We start from the raw sequence: 23,054 nt of genomic DNA, 5'->3' as shown, positions 1-23,054 counted from the left end.
TCGCCCCGCTACTCCCATCGACGGCCTTTGGCACCCGTGAGCTGTTGTGTTCAGTTCTGTGATTTTCACTACAAGAGTAATATGCAGGCGCAAGACACAATGCAGAGAGATATTGCAATGATGATTCCAGGTTTGGCGGTTAACAACATACAAAGAGGGAGCCTGTCCTCCAGTCAAGATAAGTCAGAGGGTTAACGCGATAGTGAGGAAGAAGTTCGATGGGCTAGACATAGAGAAGATGTTTCCAGTTGGCGAACATTCCAAAACTGTGGAATATAATTATAGGAGTCACAAAAAGAACGGGGAATTCAAGAGAAATGTCTTCACCCAGTAGAGGTTAGAATATGGAAATGTCCTTCACAATTAGTGACAAAGACGAAATGATGTATTTAAGGGGACAAGGAGGCAGGAGGGTTTGGAAGGATATGCTCGAGTGGGTTGAAGCTGGTTACAGGATACTCGGAGGACGTGTGAGCATCTAGGTAGTGAGTCAGATGCTCTTTTCAAGGGTATAAATTCTATTTAATTTTAGAGAACACAGCCTGCGAGTTTTTACTGTCAGTTCAGTTGAAGATTTAATCGATGATTTATACTTTATTTAACCATGTGTTCCAGGTCTGAGCGATGGGGATTCTGTGACTCAGCAGGAATCCTCACTCACACATTCAGAGAAAGAAAATGTCACTTGAACCTACACCTATACCGACGATGCATTTTACTTATTCCGGTACCGTCAGTACTCTGACAGGCAACCCGGGGTTGCTGCCAGGAGGCACAAGAACGGCCGTAATCCACTGAAGGCAGAAACGATTTTTTGATGCAGTCCAACAATCAGACAGGTCGTACGGATTGACCATCTCGGAGCTATCTGACTCCGCGATCTCTTACTGTGCATTCAGAATCACAGTGATGGGAGCGAGTGACAGTCTGGAACAAAAACTGCCGCAGGTTTCTGAGTCACAGCTGCTGTATGTTGAAGGTTTTTTAAACAACAGGTCAGATACTGGTGAATAGATTCTCATGCGCACAAACTACACCACAATCTATAGTAGCACCGCCTAAAATCGTTCCCATTGAATCCTGATTCAGTCTGATTATTGCAGTGACTGTGAGAGGGAGGAACTTGCTCCTGTTTATTTGCAGTCTCCGAGAACTCGCCACTACAACTGCGAGTACAGGCACCCGTGGGTGGTCTGGAACTAGTTACACCCGTGTACCTCTGACGAGGAAAAACTCATGGAGTAGGAGCAAATACCTTTTGCTTTGTGATATCAGTCTATAGTATGAACCGAATCCAACATGGTGAGGAAACGCCTACTAAATATAATAGGCCGATAAAATTCTTCTCAATGCTAAAGACACTTAGGAATATTAAAACTAAGAATGAACAGTCATATGAACAGTTATAAAGGGGGTATTTTCAGGACATGATTAGAAGCCGATGAACAATAATTAAGCGTGTAGTAAACGGTGATGTAAGGCGTTGTATGTTTTCGGGAGCGGAATGGTCACCGGATGGTCGGAAAAACGAATAAATTGAAAAATAACCAGAACATTCTCTTCACTACATGTTCTGAGCTTTGGATTTGGATTTGGTGTCACATGTGCCGAGGTAGAATGGAATGCATTGTTCTGAGTACAGTCCAGTCAGATCGTTTCATTCATGAAAAACAGGATATACGATAGATACACAATGTAAGTATATAGGCACAGACATCGGGTGAGCATACGGAGTGTAGTATAATAATAATCTTCATTAGTGTCACAAGTAGGCTTACATTAACATTGCAATGGAGTTACTGTGAAAATCCCAATGCCGCCACACAAGGTCAGTTCAGTCCATAAGAGGGTCATTCAGAAGTCTGGTAACAGCGGTGAAGAAACTGTTTTTGATCAGCTTTATATACCTGCTGCTGCGGCTGCAGTTACTGGTTGTGTTACTTCCTGTGACCGCTACATCACATCGTTAAGTATTATTTCAACATTTGTTTTGCAACATCGTTCATTTACAAAATGGTATAAATACTCCAAACACTTCTTTTCATTCTGTTTAGAATGTATTCAATGTGAATGGAATGGAACAGACCTTTCCCAATGCTGCATTATGGCTTTCGGCTACATACTTATTTCAATATTTTTCAAATTAGAACAATCTGCAGGTTTATCTCCCAATATGTACCCAGTTTCATTCACCGTGTCACACTGCGGCAGTGTTTTTGTACGAGGCTCCCTCCGGTTTCTGTCACTGTGTCTCTCAGTCCGCAGTAATACACCGCGCTGTCAGACAGCCGCAGCTCCCGGATGGTGAAATTCCCCTCACTCCTCGAACTGTCCAAAAGTGCAGAAAATCGACTCCCCACACCCACTGCTCTGGAAACATCTCCGTAATTAGGAATGTAGATCAAGAATACGGGAGCTTCGTCCCGGTCCAGACGGTACAATTGCAAATAATATGTACTAGCTGTGGTGGAATAGCTGAAATCAATAGTAATCGATTCTCCTTCAAACTTTGTCGCTGTAACCGGTTCCTGTGAAACCGAATCTGCACTGATAACACCTGCAAAAAATAGAAATCCGAACTTTGTATTACTTTGTTAGGAATCATGCAATCACGGAATTGCACATATTACATTTAAGGGTGGATCACAATGTAAGTATCGCGAGCTGTCTGGAAATTGTGCCCCTTGGGAACTTACCAGTTAAGTGAGTTGCACCTGTAATGAAAATGTAAACGGTAATACACAACATGTTCACAGAGATGGTAGTGGATTTGAACTCAGTGAGTTACAGTTGAATTGTTGCAAGTCCAGAGTTCAAAAGTTGTCGAGTAATATCCGGCCTCACTACCGATTGGTTCATTCCTGACAGAGCCCGCAGGCGACACCCAATCAGCTCAAAGCTCCTTTGTCCTACATTTCATCCAATTAGATCGCTTCCTTTGTTACGTCAGAGCTAGGCGCACCTGTTTCCCAGAACAATGAACTGGCCACAAGAACATCAGAGGAAAAGGAGCAGGAGCTGCAGTGGACAATTTGCCCCTTCACTTGGGGGTGCTCTGCAATTGTACAAGAACAATGGATTTCGGCGGGAGCGGTGCGCAAGGGACTTCTGGGAGGTACGTTTTTGCTTTAAAAACCCTTACCTTTGCAGGAGCAGCACTTTGGATTTCGGCGGGAGCGGCGCGCAAGGGACTTCTGGGAGGTACGTTTTTACTTTAAAAACAGTTACCTGGTCCCGTTTCTGTTCTTCTTTTCTGTTTTTTTTTTAAATATAAGGCGGGAACCGGAAGTTCGACCCCCAACCAATAAATTCTGGTGGAGAGGGTAAGAGTAGGGCCAGTCAAGGACAGGGATGGAAAGTTGTGTGTGGAGTCTGAAGAGGTAGGCGAGATACTAAATGAATATTTTTCGTCAGTATTCACTCAGGAAAAAGATAATGTTGTGGAGGAGAATGCTGAGACCCAGGCTATTAGAATAGATGGCATTGAGGTACGTAGGGAAGAGGTGTTGGCAATTCTGGACAGGCTGAAAATTGATCAGTCCCCGGGGCTTGATGGGATTTATCCTAGGATTCTCTGGGAAGCCAGGGAAGAGATTGCTGGGCCTTTGGCTTTGATTTTTATGTCATCATTGGCTACAGGAATAGTGCCAGAGGACTGGAGGATAGCAAATGTGGTCCCTTTGTTCAAGAAGGGGAGTAGAGACAACCCCGGCAACGATAGACCGGTGAGCCTCACGTCTGTTGTGGGTAAAGTCTTGGAGGGGATTATAAGAGACAAGATTTATAATCATCTAGATAGGAATAATATGATTAGGGATAGTCAGCATGGCTTTGTGAAGGGTAGGTCATGCCTCACAAACCTTATCGAGTTCTTTGAGAAGGTGACTGAACAGGTAGACGAGGGTAGAGCAGTTGATGTGGTGTATATGGATTTCAGTAAAGCGTTTGATAAGGTTCCCCACGGTAGGCTATTGCAGAAAATACGGAGGCTGGGGATTGAGGGTGATCTAGAGATGTGGATCAGAAATTGGCTAGCTGAAAGAAGACAGAGGGTGGTGGTTGATGGGAAATGTTCAGAATGGAGTTCAGTTACAAGTGGCGTACCACAAGGATCTGTTCTGGGGCCGTTGCTGTTTGTCATTTTTATCAATGACCTAGAGGAGGGTGCAGAAGGGTGGGTGAGTAAATTTGCAGACGACACTAAAGTTGGTGGTGTTGTCAACAGTGCGGAAGGATGTAGCAGGTTACAGAGGGACATAGATAAGCTGCAGAGCTGGGCTGAGAGGTGGCAAATGGAGTTTAATGTAGAGAAGTGTGAGGTGATTCACTTTGGAAGGAATAACAGGAATGCGGAATATTTGGCTAATGGTAAAGTTCTTGGAAGTATGGATGAGCAGAGGGATCTAGGTGCCCATGTACATAGATCCCTGAAAGTTGCCACCCAGGTTGATAGCGTTGTGAAGAAGGCCTATGGAGTGTTGGCCTTTATTGGTAGAGGGATTGAGTTCCGGAGTCATGAGGTCATGTTGCAGCTGTACAAAACTCTGGTACGGCCGCATCTGGAGTATTATGTACAGTTCTGGTCACCGCATTATAGGAAGGACGTGGAAGCTTTGGAGCGGGTGCAGAGGAGATTTACCAGGATGTTGCCTGGTATGGAGGGAAAATCTGATGAGGGAAGGCTGATGGACTTGAGGTTGTTTTCGTTAGAGAGAAGAAGGTTAAGAGGAGACTTAATAGAGGCATACAAAATGATCAGGGGGTTAGATAGGGTGGACAGTGAGAGCCTTCTCCTTCGGATGGAAATGGCTAGCACGAGGGGACATAGCCTTAAACTGAGGGGTAATAGATATAGGACAGAGGTCAAGGGTAGGTTCTTTACGCAAAGAGTGGTGAGGCCGTGGAATGCCCTACCTGCAACAGTTTATTGGATAAGCATATGGATGATAATGGCATAGTGTAGGTTAGATGGCTTTTGTTTTTTGACTTCCCATGTCGGTGCAACATGGTGGCCGAAGGGCCTGTACTGCGCTGTATCGTTCTATGTTCTATGTTCTATCATAGTTGTTCGACCTGAAATCTACTTTCCTGCACCACCCTCATATCACTTATTTTCCCGAATATGCCCAAATCCAACATATGTCTCGAAACAACTAAACGACGAACAACCGTCGCTCTCTGTAACACAGAGAGGGCATGAAAGCGAATGTTGGTCCTGTAACTGAGCGTATCTTTGAGGCAGGGCACAGATGGATGCTATGTAGTGTTGTGATGACGGTGGCATTTGGAGAGCTGCTCGCAAAACACAGAAACTACTATAAAAATAGATTTAGCAGACAATGATACACGTTCAGCACTGCAAAAGAAATAATTAGGGCTCGCTGCTCTTTATAATATTGCTTTGTTTACATTAATAGTTCACAATTAATAGTTCTGATTCAGTGAGCCGAGGTGACAGTGCTTTACCGGTTTTTGTACGGGTTGAGAGTCCCTCTGTCGCAGTGTGGGGTTCAGCGCACAGAGATACACGGCAGAGTCAGAGACACGGACCCCGGTGATATTTAAAGTAACTGTTTTATTATCCTGGTCCAAATCAGCAGAAAATCGGTCAGGGAGATCTGAAGACCTTTCTCCCTTCCCCGTACTATATTTCTTCAGTAGATATCTCGGAGCATCCCCTGGATACTGGATGTCCCAGAAGAGATTCTGGTCAGTATATTTTGTTTTGTAACTGCAGTTCAATATTGCTGTCTGTCCTTCCTGAACCGTTAATTGGAGTGGCTCCTGGGAAATTGAATCTTGGCCACTGGTTCCTGTGACAAGATATAGAATGCGTCAGAAATCTGGGAGTAAATATAACCTATGAAACACAGACTTAGGATTTGAGCTCAGACTCACCGGGCAGCAAGACCATTATTATCAGTAAAGCACACAGGGAGTACATGGTTCCTGATTGGACAGTAAACAGCGACACTGTTTCAAATATGTTGCTGCTTCTAGTCTCATATCAGAGTAAACTCTGATCAGAGGCAAAGGTGAAACGCAGATCAATTCTTGGGAAACTGAGGGGCGTTTCTCAGTGTTGCGAATGAATTGGTCTCTCAGCTCTGACGTAAGCTGAGGACTGTTCGCGGTGGGTTTATTACGGCGGGTCCTCTCCAGTCACATTCCATCCCTGGCTGTGTGTTTGTCTTTCTCACTCTCTTTCTCACATTGCCGCCATTCTGTCTCTTTCTCGGTTGAAATCGCTTTCCTTCGATCTCATTGAGGCTGGTTTAGCACAGTGGGCTAAATAACTGGCTTGCAATGCAGAACAATGCCAGCAACGCGAGTTCAATTCCCGTACAAGCCTCCTCGAACAGCTGCCAGAATGTGGCGACTAAGGTATTTTCACAGTAACTTCATTTGAAGCCAACTTGTGACAATAAGCAATTTTCATTTCATTTCAACGTTCACATCTTTCCTGAGGTAGATATTTCTCCCTAATAAATGTGAAAGATGAAATAAACATTTTAAAATCAGTCGCACACACAGATGTTAATGATGCCATTCAGCGCACGAACATAATTAATAATTTACTGTTTTAAGGGTACCCGGGATAAATAGTCATCCAATTCTACACCAAGAAGCGCTTCCACCGGCGGAACTCTTGTACCGGTAAAGTACTCATTTCAGTCAGGCATCATTTGTACCCCAGGAAATTTAAACAGTGATAACTCTGATATTAGTTCACTTTTAGAAAGTGCTGCATGGTAGATTACCACCTGATCAAGAAGTTTCACAAATACAGATTGATGAAATGGTTCACCCGGGATATCGGCAGGTTTCTGTAAATGGGATCGGGAAATGTTGGGATTTATTCCTGGGGTAATATGACCGCCAAAAGTCAAATAGCCCAACAGTGACAACCATTGACCTCATTGAGGGAAAACCATTCAGATGGAGCTGGATTGTCCCGTTTATTATCTGTACATTTGCAACGCAATATAACTCCTTGTGCTTTCTTGATAAGCAAATTGCGCCAGTTTGTGTATGAACCCCACCGGGCCCTCACTCACTGTGGGTCTCAGCGCGCAGTAATACACGGCGCTGTCTGTCATCTTCAAATCTTTCATGGACAAGTGAAAAGTGCTTTGTGTCGGGTTGAGTTTCCCGCTGAAGTGTTCAAAGCCGGGAACCGTCTGGTTAAACCCAGAACTATCGGCTCTGAGCAGATACTGAGGAGATCGGTGTGGATACTGGCGATACCAGAACAGATAATATACTGTAGCTGAACTCGATACCGAATAACTGCAGGGTATTGTTGAATCTTCAACGTCTTCTGCGTCGACTCGTTGTTCTTCCTGAGACACTGAGTCTCCCTTGCTCATCCCTGAAAAGAAAAAGCCGGTCAGAAGGCGAAACGTGAGGAGGATGGGTTCCGGAGATGGAAATAAGAACACATTTGGTAATGGGAGGATTCAGTGCAGAGGTTCAATGTAACCAACCTGTCAGCAGGACAATAACCAGAGACAGACAGAGAGTCAGCCCCATGGTTCGAATCTGAACTCCAGAAACAGAGACAGTTATCACTGACTGGACCAGCCCTGCAATTGGCGAAGATAAATCAGCTAGCGAGATGCTATGAGGTCGAATCCGATTTCTTCGCTCCGCCCACCTTCACGTCTTAAAGCAGTTGCTTCCTCTGGAACGGATCGGTAATGTTTGATAACTGCTCAGAGAGCGGCCTCCTGTGGACAGCACAACCGCCTATTGGAAACACACGGCCACGTGCAACGACATGTACGTAAACATCCATCCAGGCATGCACAGGCACTGCAATAAATTCTGACATTCGTTGACAAGATTTTTGATAACATATTAGTCTGAGTTGCTAATGATGAAAGTAAGTGAATATGTCCACCTCCCAGCAGCCTCGTTTACAGCACAGAATCAGCACAAACATAGACACAGCGACAGGTAAACACAGTGATCGACCCACAAACTGATCTCTCAACCAGACACACAGACAACCATTAAAGTAAATAAGCAACCAGATTAACACAGCCATAGAAACACAAAGGAGAAATTCAGTCAGAGACACTTTCAAATACCTTGGACTTTCAGGGTGAGCTTTCTGAGATGGAAATCCCTGAGGTTGTGTCAATGTGGTAATGTCATGTTGGATACTCATTGCGATTAAACTGTACATTTTAGCAGCATGAACATCCGAGAATGTATTTCCCAATAAACGTGAGGGTCGATTTATAAAAGCGACTACCCTTTGTATTACTTTATAAGTTGTATTACATTCGGGTTGGTTCACCCAGTCTCTCCATTAGTCCACCCGTCTGTCGGGTTCTTAAAAAAGAGAAAGTATTATCAGCTTTAGTATTCATTCCATCTGTCTATCTACGTATCTATCTATCGAGCTATCGATTGATATAACCATCTAATCTATCGACGCAACCATCAACCTTATGAGCTAACTTTCTATTAATTTTTCAGTCTGCTCTGTCGGTTAACCACAAATAGGAGTGATTTGTGGAGATCGGGTGGGGCAGCGACCAACAGACGCTCAATCTCGCTGAGCATATATTGTATCTGTTCAGTCTCCAAATGTGAACTTTTCTGTTCAACTTTTATTGTCAGACCCAGAACATGGCTCCCACTTTCGTACTTCATACACGTTTCGATGGAACGAATGAGGTTAACATTCGTTTTCCTTCTGAATACGCCAAAGAATCTCACAATTTTCACATTGAATGGGCTGCAGCTCACTGACAGCACTGTGTGCTCAGGTCAACACAGAGAGAAAGGCACAAGACAACTGGGACCATTACCCTGTCTGTGACGTAATTTGAAGGGAGATTCATTCAAACCGACCACCAGGTGGCGCATCCCACCGCCTGTCACGTTGCAGGAACCAATACTGACTGATGGGGTCTCAATGTAACAACTGGTAAAATTCAGACTTAACAATGAACGTTCCCTTACAGTTTCTTAGTTCAGAAAGTTCGCTCATTATTTATGAACAGTTCGGCAAACAAAATTTGCAGACCGTTTTTAATTATCCTGGACTTTGGGAGGTCTATAGTTCCCCACTGGTTTCTCTGAGGCACATCTTCAGCCGATCAATGTCGACTTGCCAAACAATTAGCAGCTTTTCCTCCTGTTGTGTGTATTGCTGAGATGGCTTGCAAATTGTCATTCTGAAGTTTGTCCTGATGAGTGCAAGACGACTAGTTTCGGCAACATGTCTTTTTTTTTAATATGTTTTATTGAAAATGTTTTCCCAAACAACAATTTTTCCCCTCTTACAAAGCAAACGCAACAATAACAATACAGAATTTTTTAACAATACACAAGTAACAAAACCCCATTATCTTTGACCTAAACTAAACTAACCCCCCCCCTTCCCCCCCCCCCTTCCCCCTGGGTTGCTGCTGCTGGTCATCTGTCTTCCCTCTAACGTTCCCCTAGGTAGTCGAGAAATGGCTGCCACCGCCTGGTGAACCCTTGAGCCGATCCTCTCAGGGCAAACTTTATCTGCTCCAGTTTAATGAACCCCGCCATATCATTTACCCAGGCCTCCAGTCCGGGGGGTTTCGCCTCCTTCCACATGAGTAGGATCCTGCGCCGGGCTACTAGGGACGCAAAGGCCACAACGTCGGCCTCTTTCGCCTCCTGCACTCCCGGCTCTTCCGCAACTCCAAATAGAGCTAACCCCCAGCCTGGTTTGACCCGGGCCTTCACCAGCCGCGAAATCACTCCCGTCACTCCCTTCCAATACCCTTCCAGTGCCGGGCACGCCCAAAACATATGTGCGTGGTTTGCCGGGATCCTGCCACACCTCCCACATTTGTCCTCCACTCCAAAGAACCTGCTCAATCTTGCTCCCGTTATGTGTGCTCTATGTAGCACCTTAAATTGAATCAGGCTAAGCCTAGCGCATGAGGAAGAGGAATTTACCCTGCTTCGGGCATCAGCCCACATACCCTCCTCTATCTCCTCCCCTAGTTCTTCTTCCCACTTTCCTTTTAGTTCACCCACCGACTCCTCCCCCTCTTCCCTCATCTCTCGGTAAATCTCTGACACCTTGCCCTCTCCGGCCCACACCCCTGAAAGCACCATGTCCTGTATCCCCTGTGTCGGGAGCAATGGAAATTCCCTCACCTGTTGTCTAGTAAACGCCCTCACCTGCATATATCTCAAGAAATTTCCCCGGGGCAACTTATACTTTTCCTCCAATGCTCCCAAGCTCGCAAAAGTCCCATCTATAAATAAATCTCCCACCCTCCTAATTCCCAACTGGTACCAGCTCTGAAATCCTCCATCCATTCTTCCTGGGGCGAACCTATGGTTGTTCCTGATTGGGGACCCCACCAGGGCTCCCCGCACCCCTCTCTGTCGCCTCCACTGTCCCCAGATATTCAATGTTGCCGCCACCACCGGGTTTGTGGTAAACCTTTTAGGTGAGATCGGTAGCGGCGCCGTCACCAGCGCCTCTAAACTCGTCCCTTTACAGGACTTTCTCTCCAGTCTTTTCCACGCCGCTCCCTCACCCTCCATCATCCATTTACGTATCATTGCCACATTGGCGGCCCAATAGTAATCGCCCAAATTCGGTAGTGCCAATCCTCCTCTGTCCCTACTACGCTGAAGGAACCCCCTTCTTACTCTCGGAACTTTCCCTGCCCACACGAAGCTCGTGGTGCTCCTGTCTATTTTATTAAAAAGGGTCTTGGTGATTAGTATAGGGAGACATTGAAATACAAATAAGAACCTCGGGAGGACCATCATCTTAATTGCTTGAACCCTGCCCGCCAGCGGTAGAGGCTGCATGTCCCACCTCTTGAAGTCCTCCTCCATTTGTTCTACCAACCGTGTCAGATTAAGTCTGTGCAAGGTTCCCCAGCTCCTAGTGATCTGAATCCCCAGGTATCAGAAGTTTCTTTCCACTTTCCTTAGAGGCAAGCCTTCTATCTCTCTACTCTGGTCCCCTGGATGTATCACAAATAATTCACTCTTCCCCATGTTTAGCCTGTACCCCGAGAAATCCCCGAACCCCCTCAAAATTCGCATAACCTCTATCATCCCCCCCCCCCCCCCCCCCCCCCCCCCGCTGGGTCCGACACGTATAACAATAGGTCATCCGCGTATAACGAGACTCGGTGTTCTTCTCCCCCTCTAATCACCCCTCTCCATTTCCTGGAGTCTCTCAACGCCATGCCAGAGGTTCAATTGCCAACGTGAACAACAATGGAGACAGCGGGCATCCCTGTCTTGTTCCCCTATATAGTCGGAAATACTCCGATCTATGTCGACCTGTAACTACGCTTGCCGTTGGAGCCCCATAAAGAAGTCTAACCCAGCTAATAAACCCGTTCCTAAACCCAAACCTCCTTAACACTTCCCATAAATACTCCCACTCCACCCTATCAAATGCCTTCTCTGCGTCCATTGCCGCCACTATCTCTGCCTCCCCCTCCACTGGGGGCATCATTATCACCCCTAATAGTCGTCGCACGTTAACATTCAGTTGTCTCCCTTTTACGAACCCTGTCTGGTCTTCGTGCACCACCCCCGGGACACAGTCCTCTATCCTCGATGCCAGTACCTTTGCCAACAATTTGGCGTCCACGTTCAATAGTGAAATAGGTCTATAGGACCCGCACTGCAACGGATCTTTGTCCCTCTTCAAAATTAACGATATCGTCGCCTCCGACATCGTCGGGGGTAGAGTCCCCCCTTCCCTGGCCTCATTGAACGTCCTCACCATCAACGGGGCCAACAAGTCCACATATTTTCTGTAATATTCCACCGGGGACCCGTCTGGTCCCGGGGCCTTCCCTGCTTGCATGCTTCCCAGTCCCTTAATAACCTCGTCCACCCCAATCGGTGCCCCCAGGCCTACCACCCCCCGCTCCTCCACTTTCGGGAACCTCAATTGGTCCAGGAACTGCCGCATCCCCTCTTCTCCCTCTGGGGGTTGAGACCTATACAGTTTCTCATAGAAGGTCTTGAACACCTCATTTATCTTTCCTGCCCTTTGCACCATGTCTCCCCTTTCGTCTCTAATTCCTCCTATCTCCCTCGCTGCTGCCCTCTTTCACAATTGATGAGCCAACAGGCGACTAGCCTTTTCCCCATATTCATACCTCCTCCCCTGTGCCTTCCTCCACAGTACCTCCGCCTTTCTGGTGGTCAGAAGGTCAAATTCCGTCTGGAGTCGTCTCCTCTCCCTGTACAATTCCTCCTCCGGGGTCTCTGCAAATTCCCTATCCACCCTTAAAATCTCCCCCAGTAATCTTTCCCTTTCCTTGGCCTCTGTTTTCCTTTTGTGGGCCCCAATGGAGATCAGCTCTCCTCTGACCACCGCTTTTAATGCTTCCCATACCACTCCCACAGGGACCTCGCCGACGTCATTTACTCCAGGTATCTCTCAATACACCCCCGCACTCTTGCACACACTCCCTCATCCACCATCAGTCCCACATCTAATCGCCAGAGTGTTCTCTGCTCCCTTTCCTCTCCTAATTCCTGGTCCACCCAATGTGGGGCATGATCCGAAACCGCTATGGCTGAGTACTCAGCTTCTTCCACCCTAGAGATCAACGACCTTCCCAAAACAAAAAAATCTATCCGGGAGTACACTTTATGGACATGGGAGAAGAAGGAAAACTCCCTAGCCCTAGGTCTAAGAAATCGCCATGGATCCACTCCCCCCATTTGGTCCATAAACCCCTTAAGTACCTTGGCCGCTGCCGGCCTCCTTCCGGTCCTTGAGCTGGATCTAGCTAGCCCCAGGTCCAGCACCGTATTAAAGTCCCCTCCTAAACTCAAGTTTCCTACCTCCAGGTCCGGTATACGCCCCAGCATCCGTCTCATAAATCCCGCATCGTCCCAGTTTGGGGCATACACATTAACCAACACGACCTCCATTCCCTGCAGCCTGCCACTCACCATTACATATCTACCTCCGCTATCTGCTACGATGTTCTTTGCTTCAAATGCTACCCGTTTCCCCACCAAAATGGCCACCCTCTATTCTTTGCGTCCAGTCCTGAGTGGAACACCTGTCCCACCCATTCTTTCCTTAACCTAACTTGGTCCGCCACCTTTAGGTGCGTCTCTTGGAGCATAACCACGTCTGCCCTTCGTCCTTTCAAATGCGCGAGCACTCGGGCCCTTTTTATCGGTCCGTTCAGGCCTCTCACGTTCCACGTGATCAGCCTCACTAGGGGGCTACCTGCCCCCCTCCCGTGTCGACTAGCCATTACCTTCTCTCGGCCAGTCCCATATCCCGCCTCCGCGCTCCCGCTCGCTCCCCCAGCGTCGCACACCATCCCCGCCCACCCACTCTTTAGCCATTTCCTTTTGGATTTCCAACATGTCTCTCTTTTAGCAATAAATACAATTTCTCAATTGTATTTCAGTTACTTTATCCTCCATTTTGCCTTTCGGTGATTTTCTGTGCCTGTTGCCCCTTTTCACACTTGATAGTTGATTAAATACTGTCCAGTTGACCCACTGAGTGGCCGAATATTATATAAATAGCAATAGATTGGGAATGTTGATCTACAAAGGGACTTGGAAGTCCTTACACTCCTATTACTGAAAATAAGCATGCAGGGGCATCAAACAGTTTGGATGGCAAGTGGTGTGTTGTCATTCATTGCATGATGACTTGAGTACAGGGGCAAGTCTGTCTTACTACAGGCATTGGTGGGGAAACAGCAGGAATATTGTGAGCAGTTTTCGTCTCCTTGCCCCAGAATGGAAATGCTTTTCCTCGAGGGAGTTCAGCGATTGTCCATCATACTGATCCCTGGGATGGCAGGATTGTTGTATGATCAGAGATTCGGTCGACGAAGCCTACATTCACTGGAGTTTAGCAGAAAGAGAGGGGGCTCATTGAAGCGTATACAATTCTGACTGGGCCGGAGAGGCTGGAAGCAGGAATGACGAAGCCTGTGTGGAATATAAGGAAAGTAAGAAGGAACGGAAGCAAGGAGGCAGGAGGGCTAAAAGGGATCACGAAAAGCCATTGGCAAATATGGTTAAGGAAAATCCCAAGGCCTTTTACACGTACATAAAAAGCAAAAGGGTAGCCAGGGAAAGGGTTGGCCTACTGAAAGACAGGGGAGGGAATCTATGTGTGGAGCCAGAGGAAATGGGCGAGGTACTAAATGATTACTTCGCATCAGTATTCAGCAAAGAAAAGGAATTGGTGGATGTTGAGTCTGGAGAAGGGTTTGTAGATAGCCTGGGTCATATTGAGATCCAATTGGTCATATTGGGTGTCTTGAAAAATATTACGGTAGATAAGTCCACAGGGCCTGATGGGATCTACCCCAGAATACTGAAGGAGGCAAGAGAGGAAATTGCTGAGGCCTTGACAGAAATCTTTGGATACTCACTGTCTTCAGGTGATGTCCCGGAGGACTGGTGAGGAGCCAATGTTGTTCCTTTCTTTAAGAAGGGTAGCAAGGATAATCCAGGGAACTACAGGCCGGTGAGCCTTACGTCAGTGGTAGGGAAATTACTGGAGAGAATTCTTCGAGACAGGATCTACTCCCATTTGGAAGCAAGTGGACGCATTAGGAGAGGCAGCACGGTTTTGTGAAGGGGAGGTCGTGTCTCACTAACTCGATAGGGTTTGTCGAGGAGGTCACAAAAATGATAGGTGCAGGTAGGGCAGTGGATGTTGTCTATATGGACTTCAGTAAGGCGTTGGACAAAGCCCCTCATGGTAGACTGGTACAAAAGGTGAAGTCACACGAGATCAGAGGTGAGCTGGCAAGATGGATACAGAACTGGCTAGGTCATAGAAGGCAGAGAGTAACAATGGAAGGGTGCTTTTCTGATTGGAGTGCTGTGACTAGTGGTGTTCCGCAGGGATCAGTGCTGGGACCTTTGCTGTTCGTAGGATATATAAATGATTTGGAGGAAAATGTAGCAGGTCTGATTAGTAAGTTTGCAGACGACACAACGATTGGAGGAATTGCGGGAGCGAAGAGGACTGTCAGAGGATACAGCAGGATTTAGATTGTCTGGCTACTTGGGCGGTGTGATGGCAGAGTTTAATCTGGACAAATGTGAGGTCATGCATTTTGGAAGGACTAATACAGTTAGGGAATATACAGTGAATGGTAGAACCCTCAAGAGTATTGACAGTCAGAGAGATCTTGGTGTAGAGGTCCACAGGTCACGGAAAGATGGAGAAGTTAGTCAATAAGGCATACGGCATGCTTGCCTTCATTAGCCAGGGCATTGAGTATGAAAATTGGCAAGTCATTTTGCAGCTATATAGAACCTTAGTTGGACCATACTTGGAGTATAGTATTCAATTCAAGTCGCCACACTACGAGAAGGATGTGGAGGCTTTAGAGAGGGCGCAGAAGAGATTTACCAGGATGTTGCCTGGTATGGAGGGCATTAGCTATGAGGAGAGGTTGAATAAACTCGGTTTGATCTCACTGGAACGACGGAGGTTGAGGGGCGACCTGATTGAGGTCTACAAAATTATGAGGGGCATAGACAGACTGGATAGTCAGAGACTTATTCCCAGGGTAGAGGGGTCAATTACTAGGGGGCAGAGGTTTAAGGTGCGAGGGGCAAGGTTTAGAGTAGATGTCCGAGGCAAGTTTTTTACACAGCGGGTAGTGGGTGCCTGGAACTCGCTGCCGGAGGAGGTGGTGGAAGCAAGGACGAGAGTGCCGTTTGAGGGCACCTTGACAAATACATGGATAGGATGGGAATAGAGAGATACGGACCCCGGAAGTGTAGAAGATTTTAGTTTAGACGGGTAGCATGGTCGGCGCAGGCTTGGAGGGCCGAAGGGCCTGTTCCTGTGCTGTACTTTCCTTCGTCTTTGATCTTTGATGTTTCCTATGATTGGGGAGTGTTCAACAAGACGTCACGGTCTCAGGAGTAATCCATTTAGGATTGAAATGAGGAGAAAGGTCTTCACTCAGCAGTTGTTGAACCTGCAGAATTATCTACCATAGGCTGCTCCAAAAGCCCAAATCACTGAATGTATTTAAGAAGGAAATTGATAAATTCTTCGGCTCAATAGACGACAAGAGCTATGTGACTGAGCGGGAGAATGATGTCGATATGGAGGATTATCTGACACACTATTGAATATGGAAGCAGGCTCGAAGGACCGAATTCTCTATTCCTGTTCATATTTTATATGCTTCTGAGCTTCTGTACTTTGCATATTACGCTCGATCACGACACGTTTTATATTATGTAAAACCATTTCTCTTATTCCTGCACCAGATATTACCAAGGACATTATTTACTGCTCTTTCAGAGGGTCGTTGCAGCCTCGAAGGGCCGAATGGCTTCCTTCTGCACTGTCGAGATTCTATGATTCCATGACATTGGAAGACGTCGGGGAGAAAATGGTGAAGCCACCGTGCTAAGAAGTGTTAATGTGGAGTCGAATTGAGTGTGAAACACGCTGGAGAGCAGCAACTGTTTCGTTCCTTTTCAATCAAGGGAAATAATCAATTGGGATTCTAAGGTTGGTGAACTTCACATCATATTTATGGTGTTAAGCCCATTCACTTACACAAATTATCACATTTCAACATGTGGTTCTCATGGTTCCACATTCCTCCATTCAATTAAGGTAATCAGAAAAATACATTAACAGCAACTGAGGCACTTTATTCTTTAGCTGAATTTAACCCACATTCGTCTGCAATTTGTTACAACCAAAATTTTGGGACCTCCAGCGATGGTGATGAACTGGTACATCAGTGGAAATAGTTTCTTGATAGTTGAAACCAGCAAGGATTTACTGAGGGCAATTCGTGGTTAATTAAGCTGTTTGAGTTTTATGATGAGCAGCAGAGATGGTTGATCTGAGTATTGCTGTTGTTGAAGTTTCAAAAGCTATTTGACAGCGTGCTGCAGCGCAACCTTGTGAGCAGAAATGGAGATCATGGGGTAAAATAGGCAGTACCAAGTTCGATAGGAAATTGCCAGAAAACAACCAGCAGTGTGGATCAGCTGTTTTCTGGGATGAAACGAGATTTGTAGTGAAGTTTCCAGCGATCAGCAGTACGGCCTTATCTATGACACATGAATGATCTGGACCTTGGTTGAGAAGGACGATTTTGAAATTCTGCGGATGGTATGAAACTTGGAGGTGTTGTGAACCATCTGTGGGTGGCATGTGAGAGTACCTTTAAGAACTGGGTGTGTTTATCAAATAGCTGCAGTAATGGAGCTGGGCTGTCTGTCTGCTTTACTTTCGTTTTCGAGCAGGCAGCTACAGTGCGTTTTAGTTTCGTTTTCAAAGCTGGATAGCTGCAGGCAAAGCAAGTAGCTGAATAATGATCTCTCTCTACAAGCAACAGACTGTCTTCAGCTCATTTGAGGATTTCAAAGTAATAACTGTTTCTATAGCGAATTTAAACCTGCTCTCTTTCTTTGAAAAGGGTTTAACATATGGATGTTGTGAGGAAAGTTATGAAGGGTTACTTATAGAATATTGTATTTGTGGGGATTATTGATGTTAATAGTTGTCAAGATGTTTACTGTGGTTTATAAAGTGCTAACTGGATTCATAAACCAACATGGTTTTGTTTTAAAAGTACTTTAGATCTCTGTTGCATCACACCTGTAAAGTAGGCCCTTGTGCTCCCCATAACCACAATCTATTAAATGTGTGGATCAGTTGAACTCCATGATACACTTTGGTGTTCTCTAAACCCTGGCCCATAACAGTGGGATAACGTACAACATCAAAACCAGGAAGGGAGGTTGGTGCAATGGGCTGGAAACTGCGAGATTAAATTTATTGCAGAGAATTGTGAAGTAATTCATATGTTAGGTAGAATGCAAAAAGGCAAAAGAAAATAAAGGGAATCATTCAAAAGGCTGTACAGGAGCAGAGGAAGCAGCGTGTGTATATGTGCATAAATTATTGATGGTGTGGGACAGCCTGAGAAAACGGTCAATAAAGCAATTAATAAAGAGCATTATCGATGGGAATATAGAATACAGAGGAAAGGACGTAATGTTAAACGTGTAGTAAATTCTGGTTCGGAATGAACTGAAGCATTGTGGGCACCACACTTAGACGAGGGATTGGATTGGATTTGTTTATTGTCACATGTTCGGAGGTACAGTGAAAAGTATTTTCCTGCGAGCAGCTCAGCAAATCATTTAGTACATGAAAATAAAAGGAAATAAAATAAAGTACATAATAGGGCAACACAAGATACACAATGTAACTGCATAAGCACCAGCATCACCGGTGTGAAATGATGAGAGTGAATGAAGAAAATATTCACAAGAATGGTTCCGGAGATGAGCAATTTCAGTGACGAAGATAGATTAGAGAAGTTACGACTATTTTCCTTGACACACATGTTGAGAAGTGATCTGGCAGAGGTATTGAAAATCATGAGGGTTCTAGACAGAGCAGATTTGGGAGTCTAATCCCATTGATAAGAGGATCGAGTACCAGAGGGCACAGATGGAAGTTAATTCGAAAAATATTAATGGAGACATAGGTGAATGGTTCGGATGTGGACTGGACTGTTTGAGAGTATGGTGGTGGCAGGGTCAATTGATGGATTACTATCTGAAAAGGAAAAAAACACAATGCTATGCATCGGAGAAAAGAGTGATAGTGTGCATCCTCCTTCAATCGGACAGCACATACATGTCGGTCCAAATGGTCTTCTTCTGCACTGATAACGTGCTCTGACTATGTTTAAAGAGAGGGCAGCGGGTTAGCTGTAACGCCACTGGCTTGAAATTGACATGCGCAGGCTAATTCTCTAAGGTCATGTGTTTAAATCCTAATACAGCAGACAAAATGGCGCAGTAACTTATCAGTTCATGGGGTCAAACGTGGTCAACAAATGTTGACCTTGCCAGTGGGCCCCACATGCCACAAAATATATATTTTAAATCAACAACTGCAATAGCAATGTTTGGCCAGTGGATGGCAGTGACACTGTGATTGCTGATATTACAGGAAGCATAGATCCATGATGACATGCAGGCCGTGCTCCTCATCCAAGGAACCAACTCAGATCCAATACGTGTGCAAACTGGAGCCAAACAGAGCTGCGTCATCGCACCAACACATTTCTCCATTTTCTTTGCAGCAACACTCACCCTGGCAACTGAAGCTCCCTGTGTAGTGGAGCAAACCGACAGAGAAGCGGAAAATTGTTCATCCTCCGACGCCACCAGGCCAGAAGCAAGACCATCCCATCCTCAGTCATCGAGCTGCAGTACGCAGCCGACGCCTGTGTGTTCACACATTCAGAGGCTGAGCTGCAAATCGTCGTTGACCGAGGCAAATGAGAGAATGGATCTCAGACTAAGCATCCGGAAAACCAAGGTTCTCTACCATCAATAACAGAGGCTGCCGGGCCCGGGGTCAGACTGGGGTCAGGTATAATAATAATCACAGAGACCGGCTCCAGTGTATCAATAACAGAGGCAGCCGGGCCCGGGGTCAGACTGGGGTCAGGTATAATAATAATCACAGAGACCGGCTCCAGTGCATCAATAACAGAGACTGCCGGGCCCGGGGTCAGACTGGGGTCAGGTATAATAATAATCACAGAGACCGGCTCCAGTGTATCAATAACAGAGACTGCCGGGCCCGGGGTCAGACTGGGGTCAGGTATAATAATAATCACAGAGACCGGCTCCAGTGTATCGATAACAGAGACTGCCGGGCCCGGGGTCAGACTGGGGTCAGGTATAATAATAATCACAGAGACCGGCTCCAGTGTATCAATAACAGAGACTGCCGGGCCCGGGGTCAGACTGGGGTCTGGTATAATAATAATGACAGAGACCGGCTCCAGTGTATCAATAACAGAGACTGCCGGGCCCGGGGTCAGACTGGGGTCAGGTATAATAATAATCACAGAGACCGGCTCCAGTGTATCAATAACAGAGACTGCCGGGCCCGGGGTCAGACCGGGGTCTGGTATAATAATAATCACAGAGACCGGCTCCAGTGTATCAATAACAGAGACTGCCGGGCCCGGGGTCAGACTGGGGTCTGGTATAATAATAATCACAGAGACCGGCTCCAGTGTATCAGTAACAGAGACTGCCGGGCCCGGGGTCAGACTGGGGTCAGGTATAATAATAATCACAGAGACCGGCTCCAGTGTATCAATAACAGAGACTGCCGGGCCCGGGGTCAGACTGGGGTCAGGTATAATAATAATCACAGAGACCGGCTCCAGTGTATCAATAACAGAGACTGTCGGGCCCGGGGTCAGACTGGGGTCTGGTATAATAATAATCACAAAGACCGGCTCCAGTGTATCAATAACAGAGACTGCCGGGCCCGGGGTCAGACTGGGGTCTGGTATAATAATAATCACAGAGACCGGCTCCAGTGTATCAGTAACAGAGACTGCCGGGCCCGGGGTCAGACTGGGGTCAGGTATAATAATAATCACAGAGACCGGCTCCAGTGGATCAACAGCCGTCTGCAGATAATATGTATCAAGGGAGGCAGGGAGCTTAGTTTTATTCGCAACTGAAACTGTGAGACAGCTATGATGCCGAGGGCCTTGGCCCAGTCTGCCTTGCATTAAAAAGGGATTGCAACCATCTCTGAGTGAGGAGCGTGTGACTGACTCCGCCTGGGATATTTTATACCCAATAGGAGAACAGTCATGGCGGACTCGAGAGACTTCTGATATCTGAGGTGATAATGATGTATCTTTCAGGGGAACCGAAAACATCTGTTTCTTCTCATTCTTACCAACACTTCTCCATTTATACAGACACAGAGAAGCCGCATCCGCCAGGTTTGGAAACTAAATCATCAAAACCCTATCGCATGAAGAATTCGTGCCACAAATGCTAAAGATAATTGTACTTTTTCTGAGCAAGTTCTATCCAGTGTTTCTTTGTTCAAAGTAACGGATTTCTCATAGAATCGCTATAGTGCAGAAGATGGCCATCGAGTCTGCGCAGACCCTTCGAAAGAGCAGCCTACCTGGGTCCAATCGCCAATCTTGTCCTGTATCCCTGCCCAACCTTTGGACACTAAGAGCAATTTAGCATGGCCAATCCACCTAACCTGCATATCTTTGGACTGTGGGTGGAAACCGGAGCACCCGGAGGAAACCCACGCAGACACGGGGAGAAAGTGCAACCTGGACACACACAGTCACGCGAGGTCAGAATCGTCTGTTCCCTGACGCTGTGAGGCAGCAGTGCCAAACACCGTGCCGCTGAAAGTTTCCTGACAATTATCTACACACGCCCAGGTTCTGCCAAATGACCGGATTAGCACAAGAGCAAAGCTATATAATGATTGCATTTAATTCGATGTGAATGAAGGACAGAGGTCGAAACAGAAGAGGTACTGGGACAATGATTCGAAATGAGCCATCCGACGGGCCCCATTGCCTATAATTCTGCATATCTTAACGCCTTAAAATGTTTATCGTACATTTTACAACGATACTATTAAATCTGATACTATCATTCTTTCCAGCTGTGTTTTCCAGTTCATAACAACTCGCTGTGTAAAAATAATCCTCCTGTTCAATACAATAAACTGTGTCCTCTGGTTATAGATCCTCCTGCCAGTTGTAATAGTCTCTCTTTAATTACTCTGTTCAAATCTTCATGGTTTTAGCAGTTTGGTTAAATAGACAACACAGAGAGATGGCGGGAGATACAGGGAGAGAGAGGCAGAGTAAAAGTGAGCAAACAAACATGAAGAGGAGAAAGAGAGACGGTGGGTTGAAAGAAAAAAGCTGAGAAACAGTAAAAATGAATTACACAGAGAGAGGGAGGAGGATAAAATAATGAAAGGGAGCAAAATATCATTTCCTGGATTCAGAGAACCGAGTGACTGATCCAATGACCATCCAATTATGCCCTGGAGTGGAAGGTCTAAACAGATCACACCAGGCTCATTTGTAAATGTCACCACAATGTGATCTGTGTGACTCTGCCCTGACTCTGTGGGCAGATAGAGGCCGCACTGACAGATGTTCTCACCAGATTGTGGTCCCTGGATTTATATTCTGCTGAGAAGTGAGATTTGCGGTTTGGTACCGGCAGCAGAGTAACAGGAAGTTGTGTTACCTGAGAATGAAACAGCAGGCGTCAGTTTCATGTTATCACAGTGAACAGTCTTCCTGCCTGTGATGGTGACCTCACTCTGACAGCATCAAGAACAACCACACAGATTGCTGCCGGTCTCAGCATTACATTCACCTCCATTCCCATTCCTTTTAAAAGGTTAGAGTACTTGTGTAAAAACACATTAACCGAAGGGGAGATGGATAGAAGGTTGTCACTGGGGGAGAAGAAGGGGAATTAAAACAACAATTTCGCTACCAGAGGTAAAGTAGAAAGTTTGAAGTGCGTTGATGTCTCTGTGAGTGAGAGGCAGAGAGAGAGAGAGACAGACAAGGAGAAAGATAGAGAGCAATAGAGAGGGAGAGAGAGATTAATCTTTAAAGACATAAAGTGCCTTCAACAAAAAAAGATTTAAACGTTCGGTGCCAGACCCGACTGCTGTGTACCTGTGTATGGGAGTTAAGTCTGAGAGAGAGAAGCGGGATCAACAGAGAAAGCGAGGTGTGCTGATATGTAAGTAATTTGAAACATATATTTGCCTTTGCAAGGGAATGAACAGCTTGATATTACTGTCACAATAACTCAAGAACAGTAAATATTGACTGTAGCATAGGATCTGGAAGGTAATCTCAACACAATGTCGTCAAGTGCTGAAAAATAATTGCAATTATTTGTACCACCATTTTGTAAAAAATGAAAAATGATGTGTTCCAGACCAACGGACCACCATAGACATACAGACACACACACACTTGCACACACACTTTCAGACTCTGTCTCTCTCAATCATTGGCCACAGCAAAAGCAAACGGAATCCCTTCAGCAAAAAGGGTGAAAGACAATTGGCACCATTAAAAAAAACAGTGAGTAATTGTCACAGATAAACACAAGTATGAATTAGTGATATCTACCACATTGGAGTTTGTGACTGTGCCGTGTGATGTGGAATTCAATATGGCTCCTTT

Source organism: Scyliorhinus torazame, chromosome 5 (genome assembly GCF_047496885.1).
Source record: "Scyliorhinus torazame isolate Kashiwa2021f chromosome 5, sScyTor2.1, whole genome shotgun sequence".
In the NCBI taxonomy this organism is placed as follows: Eukaryota; Metazoa; Chordata; class Chondrichthyes; order Carcharhiniformes; family Scyliorhinidae; genus Scyliorhinus; species Scyliorhinus torazame.
The sequence above is the reverse complement of the archived record's forward strand: the minus strand, read 5'-3'. Positions refer to the sequence as shown.